The sequence below is a fragment of the Danio rerio genome, chromosome 16 (assembly GCF_049306965.1).
Source record: "Danio rerio strain Tuebingen ecotype United States chromosome 16, GRCz12tu, whole genome shotgun sequence".
In the NCBI taxonomy this organism is placed as follows: Eukaryota; Metazoa; Chordata; class Actinopteri; order Cypriniformes; family Danionidae; genus Danio; species Danio rerio.
This window is the reverse complement of record NC_133191.1, coordinates 44,527,073-44,540,043: the sequence shown is the minus strand read 5'-3', so window position 1 is coordinate 44,540,043 and position 12,971 is coordinate 44,527,073.

Below are 12,971 nucleotides of genomic sequence, written 5' to 3'. Positions count from 1 at the left end.
CTTGAACCAGCGACCTTCTTGTTGTGTGGCGACAGCGCTACCCATTATTGCAAATTACTTTTTGTTTGACAGATAGACTAACATTTCCATAACTTCAAAATAATAATAATAACAATTCTAATATACCAAGAAATCATAGCCCTGTACAAAATGCAATACAATATACATTGTTATTCACTTCTTTTCAGGTACTTTTTTTGTCCCCTAAACTGAAAGAATGTAAAACATCTGCAAAGCATTTGTTGAATTAAAAGTAAATTAATATATAAGATGGAGCTGGACTGTTGCCAGATCTTTGAGTCCACTTTAATGGCACATGTTTTATAGTTTCTATTAATTGCTCTGGGCTTTGGCATTTGGCTAAGGTTAAAATGAAAGAGAGAATAGCTCCAGGCTCTATTCATCTTATTAAAATGTATCAGCTAGGCTAATTCCTACTGTTATAACGTATAATGACAAATTATTTTTAACTTAAATGGAGCAAAAAATGTGTTTTTTAAACATTTGTTCAGCTCATTCTTTTATTTGTGCATATGGTCCTTCCCTCACTGATACATTGTAATGCAAAAGCAACCGAGCTGTTAAGAAACAATGTGGTCGCTGTAATTGAAGACATATTTTTAGGTGTTTATTGCATGTATATATATTTTTAATTTTACTCTAACCTCAAAATGCCACTAAAACAACATCGTTTGCAAGCGTGGGAGCAGCAAAGAATGGAGAAACAGTTCAAAGGACTGATTAGTGGTAGTTCTTGTTCTGGTATTTCATGTGGGTTTCATTTACAGATTGCTGAAATCTTTCGCATCGAGACATTTTAAGAACTGAATACACAATCAGATATTTTCAGCTGGAGGGATTTTGCAATTACATGCATAAGTGCACAAGTAATTTCACTTAGAACTAGATCCAAAATCGCAAATACCAAACTGAATACCTGCCATATTTTTATAAGACTAAATAAATTATACTGTGTACAAGAGCTTAAAACACCATGGTCAGCATAAGAGTTAACTTCAAAATAAATGTACAACAGTGATTTTATTTACACTTTATTTCAATTGCAAGAAGTACCTACTTTAGGCATGGGCTGGTATAAGATTCTGACAGTATGATAACCAGAATAATATAAAAAATATCTCAGTATCGTGGTAACTGCTCTAAAATATTTTTAAATGTATGAGCAAAAAAAAAAAAAGGAACATTTTTCCCATTGAACACAATATATTTTATTTTAAACATTTAAGATATTTTGAAAGAGTAATCTGTCATGGTCCTGACTTGACAGTCTTCACAACAAAATCCTGAGTTTACTCTGTTTAGACCAGGGATGGGCAAACTCGGTCCTGGAGGGCCGGTGACCTGCACAGTTTAGCTCCAATACTCATCAAACACAGCTGAACAAGCTGATCAGTGTCTTCAAGATCACTAGAAATCTACAAGCAGGTGTGTTTGATTAGAGTTGGAGCTAAACTGTGCAGGACACTGGCCCTCCAGGACCGAGTTTGCCCACCCCTGGTTTGGACAGTATTTGGTCCCTCTCTAAATTGAGTTAAAGTTACTCAAGTTAATAAAAAAATGAAAAGATTTAAATATGATGATTGAGCACTGATGATGAACACCTGCTGTTAATGAACAAACACAGGAGAAACACAAAACTACACCTGACTTCAGTTGCAGCCATGAAATCAGCTGAATTATAATACATTGAATCTCTTAAGATCTCAGCAGAAGATCATCAAGCAACTCCACAGACAGCCGCTTTACTTTTTACCAACCTGTTTGCTCTTATTTAAAGAGGGACTAAATACTCTCTGAAGTGAGTAAATTTTACTCAGAGGATTTTGTTGTGTTGCCTGTTCAGTTAATGTTTACCTGTTCATCCTGTGCTTGTTTACATGTGCTGCATCTCAATTCGCATACTATCCATCCTAAATAGCAACTGAAATAAGAATGAACATGTCCCAAATCATAGCATATTGAAAAGAGTATGCCAAAGGATCAGTAGCTTTTGATGATCCTTTGCTGTTGAAGATATTGTTGCCCTAAAAAAACGTCTTTGGCAACAGGTGAAACCAACAACATCAAAACAAATAAAAAAAACTTACATGAACAGTATAACATTTTTTTGGTGGTTTTAAAACCTTGAATTTTCCAAACCGCTGTAAACTTTAAAACCGGTTATCGTCCAATGCTTTGTCTACTTCACTGATTTCAAATAATGTAAAATGTCAAAATATTATAATGATAATAATATCAGATGCAATTTTGGGTTTAATGAATTTACTATTATGAGACTGAGTACAATGTTAATGTTTGTCTAATAATTATAATTATACGAATGACATTTTGACAATTTGTCTTTCAATATGTCTTTTAATAATAATAATAATAATAATAAAACATTATTGCTCTAAAAATGCCTGACCAGATTTTTTGGCATATAAACTATTATTACAATGAACAATCCACATAAAAAAAAAAAAGACAAAGACAAAGAAATCTATATATAATTTTTAAAGATTTTGGTATTATTGTTATTGTTTATTTATGCTATTAAAATGCATTATGGGACCTTGATCTTTCCTCCAACATCTTTTAATGTTGAAAAGTTTGAAAAAGTCACTTTTGATCGAACATTTTAATAGTTTGAAGTGGCATATCTTCTGTATTGGTACAAAAACCTGGTAATAAACTGCCAAGATTTTTTCAGTTATTTTTATATACTGTACAGAGGGGAGAAAAGTATTGAACATGTCACTATTTTTCTTAGAAAACATACTTCTAAAGGTGCCATTGACTTGACATTTTCACCGGATGTTAATAGCAACCAAAGAAATCCATATGCAAAGAAAACAAATCTGATTAGCTTACAAATTAAGTTGTGTAATAAAAAAATAGTGCAGGGAAAAAGTATTGAACACATAAAGAAAGGGAGGTGTAGATAGACAATGAAAGGCAAGACAGCAGCTTAAATATCTTAGTAGTTATTCAGCAACCCTCTGCCCTTAGTTATTGTAAATGAATATCAGCTGCTTCAGTCCAACATCTACATTGCCAGGATGATAAAGATGAAACCAGAGTGGACATTTCAGCAAGACAATGATCCGAAACACAGCAAAGGAAACACTTAAATGCTTTCAGAGAAAGAAAATCAAGCTGTAGAATGGCCCAGCCAATCACCTGACTTGAATCCAACAGGGAATACAAAATAAAGATCAGATTTGATAGACGAGACCCACAGAAGCATCAAAATGTTTACACTCTGTTAAAATCTTTGAAGAAAATTACACCTGAGCAATTCATGTGACTTCAATCTCCATATGAGAGTCGTCTTTAAGCTGCCATTATTAAAAAAGCCTTTTATACAAAGTATTTAGTATGTTTCAGTACTTCAGTACCTTCTCCTTGTGTTACTTCATTGTTATTACACATAACTCATTTTTCAGATTTGTTTTGGTTTTATTTTCACGTTTGTATTGTTTGGGTTTTAACCAAAATCTGGTTGAATTCCATGTCAACAGCTCCTTTATAAAGGTTATTCCCAGGAAAAAAAACATGATATGAATACCTATTTTCCCCTGCTGTATGTATATTATTTCTCAAAACATTATTTCAAACTTCTCAAATGTTAATAAAAAATCACTCAGTTAAACTGCAGGGTTGACTTTTCAATATCAAAATTCAACAGAGAGATCAACATCCGATAATCCAACTCATTAATAAATTATAAAAATTTGTAAGTAAATGAACATAAAAACAACCGTAAATCACAAAAAAAAAAAAAAACGAAACTGTTTAATAAAATATATTTTGTACAGTGTAAATATGCACGATGTGATAAATTTTTGCCAAATTGCCAAATGAAATATTAACCTCATAAACCTGCTGAAAGTTTACTTTTACGTTTTTTATCATTGCAAATAAATATTTTCTACATTGCATATCAGCATGCTACAACATATTTTATTCCACTTCATGCTTGGCTGGAATGTGTTGGCAGTCTCAACCAAAGCTTCATACATCATTTACTCACGAGAACTTCCACGGCCACTCCTGAAAATAAAGCTTTATCACCATCATCTTCACACACAACTTCTAACACCACCATTTCCATATCTCATCCTCCCAGACCCGACCATCACGTCCTTTAAAATTGTGTCTCATTCACAGAAACACCGCCGTTTTTAGTTTCCTCCTCCAGACACATGTTTCAAAGGCCGACAGACATAATGCTAAGACTATCACTGGCAAGATACTTCAGTTGTAATTACTCTAACCCACTTAAGACACAACAGATTTATAACATTATGTGGATAGGACCATTTTGGTAAATGAGGATTGAGGGGTTTAAGAAAAGGACGTATATTAGGATGAAAGACTTAACGTGTCCAAACAATGTGAATCTTAATTCGTCAGCTAGCTCGGTCGGTGCTTGCAACTCACTGACAATGAAATGCTACCTAGGAAGGTTTGTCTGCATTTTTTGTCTATATAAAACATACCCAGCAGGTCAGCAGAACAAGTAATGGAGGTCATGAAATTGTTTTATCGTGGCTGATGAATGTAGCAACCAGGTGCTCAGAAAAGGCCTACTGAATCCAGTGTTTGAAGTTTTGCCACAATGGCTGCAGAGGGGTAATTTAAACCAGAGCAAATGGATTATAAATCTCCAGAGAGCCTATAAGTACTTTGTTGCAAAGACTTTGATAAAGAACAAGCTTTAAAAAAAAAAAAAAAAAAAAAAAAAAACAGGTGGTCTACAGATATCACTTTAAGATAACATTTAAGAACATATGATTCTACATCTACACTGACAATGACCACAGCTAGCATAAAAGCTTTTAATCCATTTAGTTTTTAATCCATAATATTGTATTAAATAATATAAAGTAATGTATTTTACTTGAGATTTTAAATTGAATTTAATAACTTAAATCATACTGACAAAAAAATAACAAGCCAAATATATATATATATATATATATATATATATATATATATATATATATATATATATATATATATATATATATATATATATATATATATATATATATATATATATATTGTATTCTAAAGTCAGAATTTTTAGCCATCCTTTGATTTTTTTTTCTTTTTTAAATATTTCCCAAATTATGTTTAACAGACCAAGGAAATTTTTACAGTATGTCTGATAATATTTATTCTTCTGGAGAAAGTCTTATTTGTTTTATTTTGGCTGGAATAAAAGCAGTTAATAATTTTTAAATATATATTTTAAGATCAAGATTATTAGGCCCTTTAAACTATTTTTTGATAGTCTGCAGAACAAACCATTGTTATACAATAACTTGCCTAATTACCCTAACCTGCCTAGTTAACCTAATTATCTTAGTTAAGTCACTTTAAGCTGTATAGAAGTCTTTAAAAATATCTAGTAAAACATTATGTACTGTCATTATGTACAAAGATAAAAGAAATCAGTTATTAGAAATTAGTTATTAATATTATTATGTTTAGAAATGTGTTGAAAAAAAAATCTTCTCTCCGTTGAACAAAACTTGAGGGACAATAAACAGAAAGGCTAATAAATCAGGGGGCTAATAACTGTATGTACATGAGCTGAATAACCACAGAGCAGATTTTGCTATTTTTTTCTCTTTCAGCTAAAAACCAAAAAAAAAATGCCATTTTCGACTGATAATTTTCAGCAGTAATATAAAGTGCATTCCTAAAATTATATTTATCTAAATATAAAATAAATCTAAAAAAAAAAAAAAAAAAAAAAAAAAAAAAACATAAATTAAATTAAATTAAACAAATAAAAAAAATTTTAAAGACTGAAAATCTGAAAATGTAGCATCAAAATTTAGGACAGTTTGGAGTTACTTTACAAAAACATCCATGCAAACCATCTTATCATGCAGTAAAGTAACTGTGCATTCACATGTGGCTTAAGCATCAATGCTTTCCATTTACTTTGAATGGGTGACTTGAAGCATTGCCGAACGGAATTGTGCATGCGTCAGAGATCCTACAAATTCCCAAATTGCTAATTATTTTGCTATATCTAATTTGTGTACTTTCTGCAATGAAGAAACTTTATTTCACTTATTCTATAGTTGCACTCAAGTAAAATTTTTGGAACAACATTATTTTTTATTTATCATTCTTATTCAAATCTGATTTAAATTGGTCTATAAAATATCTATGTCTGTATTTCTCCGATAATGATCATGCTCTCTATCTTATTATTAATTTTATTTCAAAAATAAAATTCTAAAGGAAGTACCTAGATTTAATACTTTTCTTGCTGAAATTTCATTTAATATTGAATCTCTTAAGCTTATTAATAATAAGAATAATACGTTTCTTAAAGCTTATGATAATCTTTTTTCTTAATGATTAAGGCTTTGAAAAGTTTTTTTTCTTCTCTTTCTAATGTTTTGTTATTGTATTTTTCTTCAATGCAGTGATGTTATTTTTCTTATATTCGATAAAAAAAAAGGGAAAAAAAAGATCTGTCTGTGCTGCTTTAGTGGCGTTGCTTGCTGCAGAAAGTGGGGATTTCACAACTTTTCAAGCTCCAAATGGAAAAGTCAGCCAATTAGATCGCTTCATGCAAATACCCCAGCTCAGTAATTTCATTGACATTTCATTGACATTTCATTCACACAGGGCTTCAACGTCAACACTTGACCGAGGGCTTGTCAGTAGTTGGGGCTGACGCAATTATCACAGTATTAGCCCCAACTTATATATGCTGTCCTTTGTTAAATAACATAACTTTTTTTACATTTAGTCTTTTTGCTGACGCTTTTGTCCAAACCACTTAAAAATGAGGAGGACCATTTATTTCCCAAAAACTTTCTTTCCCTAACCAAATCTGAAGCTTATCTAACAAAATAACTTACAATAATGGTCCAAAAACTAGTACAGCCAAATTGATATGTTATAGAAAACTATTAAACACAAATTTTAAAAAGAGGGAAAAATCAAGAAAAGCAAAAAAAAAAAAAAAACTGAAAAAATTCAGTAAAATATTTGTAGGTTATAATTTTTTCCAATATTTTGCTTATTTAATTTAATTGTATTATCTTTTAATTTCTAAATAAGTTTAATGACTAAAATATCATTTTAATAAATATATCTGTTTAATAAATCTGTTTTGTTTTAATGCACCAAAATACATTGCCTATATTCACTGAGAAATGCATATAAATATTCACATTCAGCATGGGGTGAACTCAATTATGCTGAGCACTGTTTATTGATGAACAGATCCAAAAATGTACAGTCAAGCTCGAAATTATACATACCCATGAGTTATGAATAATTATGGGCTTGACTGTATTTTTTTTTTTGTCATGGAAACACTTTAACCTAAGAAAACAAAGCATTTAGACCTCCAGCATGGATTTCCAACCTAAAACAGGTGCATAAATGCTGCAGTATGTGACACACATTTGCAGTAGAAACGTGTTAAGGGTTTTCTCAGCTCCTGCTGAATGTCAAAACACCTCTGTAAATATGCTTCCCACATGGATTTGTGAACAGGTGCAAAATAAGCATTTCAATATGTCAAAGAACTATTTAACATTTAAGCGTCATCCAAGATTCAAAGATCAAGATGATCAAGATATACAGTTGATGTCAGAATTATAAGCCCCCTTGAATTATTAGCCCCCTTTATATTTTTCCCTAATTTCTGTTTAATGGAGAGTTTTTTTAAACACATTTCTAAACATAATAGTTTTAAAAACTTATTTTTTATAAATGATTTCTTTTATCTTTGCCATGATGACAGTAAATAATATTTGACTTCAAAATTTTCAAGACACTTCTACAGCTTAAAGTGACATTTAAAGGCCTTAACTAAGTTAATTAGGCAAGCTAGGGTAATCAGGCGAGTCATTGTATAACAGTGGTTTGTGTTGTAGACATTTAACACTAGAACCACCATGCGGTCAATTTTACCCATCCATGTTATTCAAATGTACATAACAGACCTTCAATTAAACATTCAAGCTTCCCAGTCATTGACATTTACTAAAATTGCCTTATTTACAATTCCCAGATATAAAATTTTTTTTAAATAAAAATAGGTTAAAAAGTGTGACATTTATAGCTATAAGTGCCAGCGTGGGTCAGATTTACCCACTAAAAAAATGCTTGTATTTATGCACTGCTTATGTTTGAAATTACTCACCAATGACTTTTACTTCCAATTTCACTCACTGAATTAGTGATTATAATAAATGAATTAAGTCACAATGACTAAAAGAATGCGATTTGTAGAGCTATTAAAAACACAAAATGCAATAAATGATGGAGAGTCTGGAGAAATAAGTTATGCATCAGAGTATGATGGCTCAAATTTTAACTTACTCATAACCTACTCTTAAAATCTTGTTATCCTGAAATAATAATTTTATACATGAGTCTAGACAGTTTTTGTTAACAGTGGCGAAACACAGTGAAATAGTATGTTTGATTTTAGCAATTTCTAAACAAAATTTGTGCTGGGTAAAATTTACCCGCACTGGTGATTTTAGGTATACAGCGACCTCTGACGGTTCTAGTGTTAAAAAATACACAGGCTCATTATAAAAACGTACTGCTATAGAAATTTCTGGAGAGTGCCAAATATGTCCCAGGAGCTACATTTTTTGTAGTTTTTGTTTTTGTGAATCCCCCAGAGGCCTCTGTGTGCGATTTTTAAGATCTCAAATTTGCCATTTCCGCCTGTTCTTTTCCTGTTAATCTACTAGGAGGCCACTTTTTCAACTGTCTGACTCATTGAATGACCAATGGACGGCCCCCCCCTTCTCTTTTCCTAAACCCAACCAATAGTGTTTTCAAAAGCATTGCTTGACCAGCACCCATCCACTTCCCTAAACCCGCAGAGAAAAAAATGAGAAAAGCAATGGTGTCATACCACCCGTAGCGTTCATTTTAAAGATGAAATGAAGTCATAAATACTTTTGGCTACATAATTTGCGATCTCCAGAAATGTATATAGGGCTACGTTTTCAGAATGAGCCTGTGTTGCAACCTATATATATTTTTAAGGGGGCTAATAATATTGATCTTAAAATGAATTTAAAAACACTTTCGTTCTAGTCAAAATAAAACAATTAAGACTTTTTCAAGAAGAGAAAATAGTATAGGAAATACTGTGGAAAAAAACTCCTTGCTCTGTTTAACAGAATTTGGAAAATATATTTAAAAAAAAAAGAAAGAAAGAAAATTTACAGGATGGCTAAAATTCTGACTTCAACTGTACATTTTAGCATGGGAATGTGCATGTCATCAACAAAAAAACACAAAACCCATTATAATTCCTCATCATTTTAAAGTCAAATATGGTGGGTGTATTTAAAATATTGTTGTTTATCATCCTGTCCTATAAGATGAAAGTAAAATCCTCCTCTAGCTTCTTCATGGAAAATGATAGGATTAATGACCTTAACAACATGGTTATGGGGCAACTGAAACATATTCCATACGATTGCAAAAAAATCACGTCAGCATGTTTAAGCGGCAGAGATAACTCTTAAAGATGCTACCATGGAAAATCTTAGTACTGGCTGAAACATTTCCTCCAGCATCATGGGAGTCTTTGATTCCTGGCTGTATTAGATCATGTGTGCATGATTCTTGGGCAGGAACTGCATTTATGGCGGTTTTCTCCACAGGAGGTCTGTGAAGGTATTTCCAGATTTTGAGCAAATATGATCAGTCAGTCATGGATCCATGAACTCTGGAATTCCGAGAGCAGAACTTCAAAGGACCGGTTCTGGATATAAACTCATATTCCGTGGGGTGAAGGAGATAAGCAGAAACATAGCCATAAGTCCTTCCACTTCCCATCATAGGATTCATAATCGGCTTGGAAAAATATTGCAACACACATGAAGTTAAATATACTGCCTGTCCAAAAACAAAAGTGACTTTTGATTTAAGAGTGCTAATACTTAGAGGTCTATCTTTGAATCTTTATTGTAGTCATTAATATTTTCATGGCTTGCTATATGTTTAAAAATCAAATGTTTTAACCTTAACTGGTGCAGCATGTAGTTTTTATTTCTTCAACAACCATATCGGAAAACAAATCCAACATGGACATGCAAATATTCTATCGCTAATTGAGAATAGGCTTCATTTTCACATTTGAAATGACCACCAATTGACAAGTCAACGTCTTTGAAGCAAATTTCACAAAGACTCGATGTCAGATAAGGGCGATCCTTCAGGATTTTCTTTAGCTTTGCTTCGGTCATGCCATTGTTTTAACCTAATGGAGTTTCACAAAGTTTATTTCCATTAAGTGTTGCATTGGTTTTTGGTCTAGAGGCATCAACTGTGTGCTTCAGTACATCTCAAGACTTTCACTGTGAAAATTAAACCTCCATTCACAATGTTATTCCAATTAATTGTTCTTATTGTCATCATTGAATATGGCTGAGTAATATGCTATTTAAATATTGCAGGTTTGGTGCCTCCTGTCACAAATCCAATGAAGTTGATACTACTCTCTCTGACCAATCAGCAGTGTGTACCACACATTTTGGTAATTTTATGGCTGGCTTAGAACCTCACCCGAAAGGGGTAAATGTATCAGCTACAGAACCCAGTGGAAAAGCCCCCAAATTGAGCCACATCGAACTGAACCAAACCGTACGATGCAGTGGAAAAACACCTTTTATGCTTTTGCATCAGGTAGTTTCGTGTACTCAATTATAGGAACAGGTCTGGCTCACCCAGAACTAAATCACCCCCAGATCATCTTGCTGTTTTATTGGCACCGCTTCTTAAATACAGTGCGAAGGGTTCACATGAAATGCATTTGCTTACTCAAAATGCACTTGAGTCACTCTAGTTACTATTGTGCTGGGTTAGACCCTACATTAAAAAAGAGCTAAGTTAGTTGCATCCAGTGGTGAACTAAAGTCATTACCTTGATAGTTACTTTAATAGTTCCTTGGGCATGTACACACCTAAAAGAAAGTGCTTTTACCAATAGTTATGAAAAAAATAAATAAAGTTACTCCTGTGTGAAAGCCCCTACTTTAACCATTTACCTTTGATCATTTTATAAAATGATGATGTCTCTTCAGGGGACTTAAATTAAATACCTTGCTTCAACCATGAATCCCCACCAACATCCCTCCTACCCCGATAAGCTTTATTTTTATTTTATTTATTCATTTTCCTTTGTATTATTCCCTTTATTTATCAGAGGTCACCAGGGTTCTCATTTTTTATGTAAATTTGTTTATGTTTTACAGTAGATTGCTTCTGTTACAAGAAGTGATTACAAAAAAATAAAAATACCTTTGTTATTGAATACATGTACCTTGTCTTGAGAAAAAAGGCAACACAAATGTACTAATTAAGAAAATGAAAAAAAAAGAAATGCAGAAAGTTCATTATAGTTGAAATAGATTATTAAAATGCTGTTTGCACTGTTTTTTGTTTGTTTGTTTGTTTTTTAAAGAAATATTCACTAAAAAGTTCTAATAGATTTTTTCTGAAGAGAATGGTTTCATGTGGGTTTAGAACATTATAGTTGCTTTTCCACTATGGTGGAACTTTTCCACAAAGTTACTGTTGTTATCTAAAACTAGTCATGTATGGTTCCAGTTGTTATTTTTTTATGTTATTTACCAAAGTAAATCTGATAAAACAAATTCAAAAACTCTTTTATTATTGTCAAAGAGTATAGAATAAACAAGACATGTCACTTGCATAGTATTGAATGGGGAAAAGTGTTAATGTCAATATGGTAAATGAAGCCCCGCCTTCTAGTACAGGAGCCAATCATCGATCACGAAAGACTGAGTATTCTCCGGGGGAGGGGCTCAGACCAGACGTGAATTCCTGCAGATTTTGTCAGATTCAAACGTTTAGAAACAAAACTAAACTGAGAGTTGTTGTTTAGTTTTATTGTTGATTCGTAATATGACTTTTAATGGTAAGCTTGACAAGTAATTTTAGAGAATTTGATGTTTGCCCATTCAAACAGAATGCCCAAGCATACTGCCCAAAAGGCATTTTAAAAATCGCTGCCGAGTGACATCACTTTAAAAAGGGGCTGTTATTGTGCACATTGATGTTTACATTACCCTTCCATTACGAAGGTAATCTATGACAAAAGAGTTAAGTTATCAGCACCACAGTAAAATATGTTGGGGAAAGTTACTTAAGAAAGTAATGTATTACAACATTGAGTTACTCCCCAAAAAAGCAAATAATTGAGTTGCCTAGTTACTTTTTATGCAATCTAATGCGTCATATTACTCTAGAGTTACGTTTGCGTTACTTTTCCTTACCTGGCTGAGGTTTGATCTCTTTCAGAACTTGCAGGTGTTTTTTCACCTTTTTTTACAGAGAAGCTCTGCATTTAACAGCCACCTATATAACCTACATGTCCATTTTTCTTTAAAAACTGTAGGATAAAATTGTATTTTGAAAACTTTCTGAGCCCAGAGCTCTACAGGCTGTATATACAGATTAATGACAGCATGTAAAGTAATGGGTTTGCTACTTTTGAATGTTTTGTGTTATTAGTGAAGTAAATTGACTGTCTATTGAGATAAAGATTGCAATAAAGCCTAAAGGCTCATTCACACAGGGATGCTTTTTGCTTGCATTTTCCGTTGACGTTTAACACCTCATGGCTGAATAAAAGGCGCCAATGTGATCGTGCACACCAACGTGCGCAGGTGTAAAGCGTAATTTTTAAAGAAACACCTCATGCTCGTTTTTTTTTTTTTGACGCGCCACATCAAAATCTTCAGCAATCAGATTGCCACTTTTGTTCATGTGCGTGAAGCTGCTGAAGTTACAGTTAACAGCACTTGGAGGTGCTCAAGTACAAAACTGTCAACGCGAGGGGACATTGAAGAAGATTCCCAGAGGCGATATGAACACATATTCTGAGCTGCTTATTGCACTAGGGAACACTAATAATTTCTTCATCACTA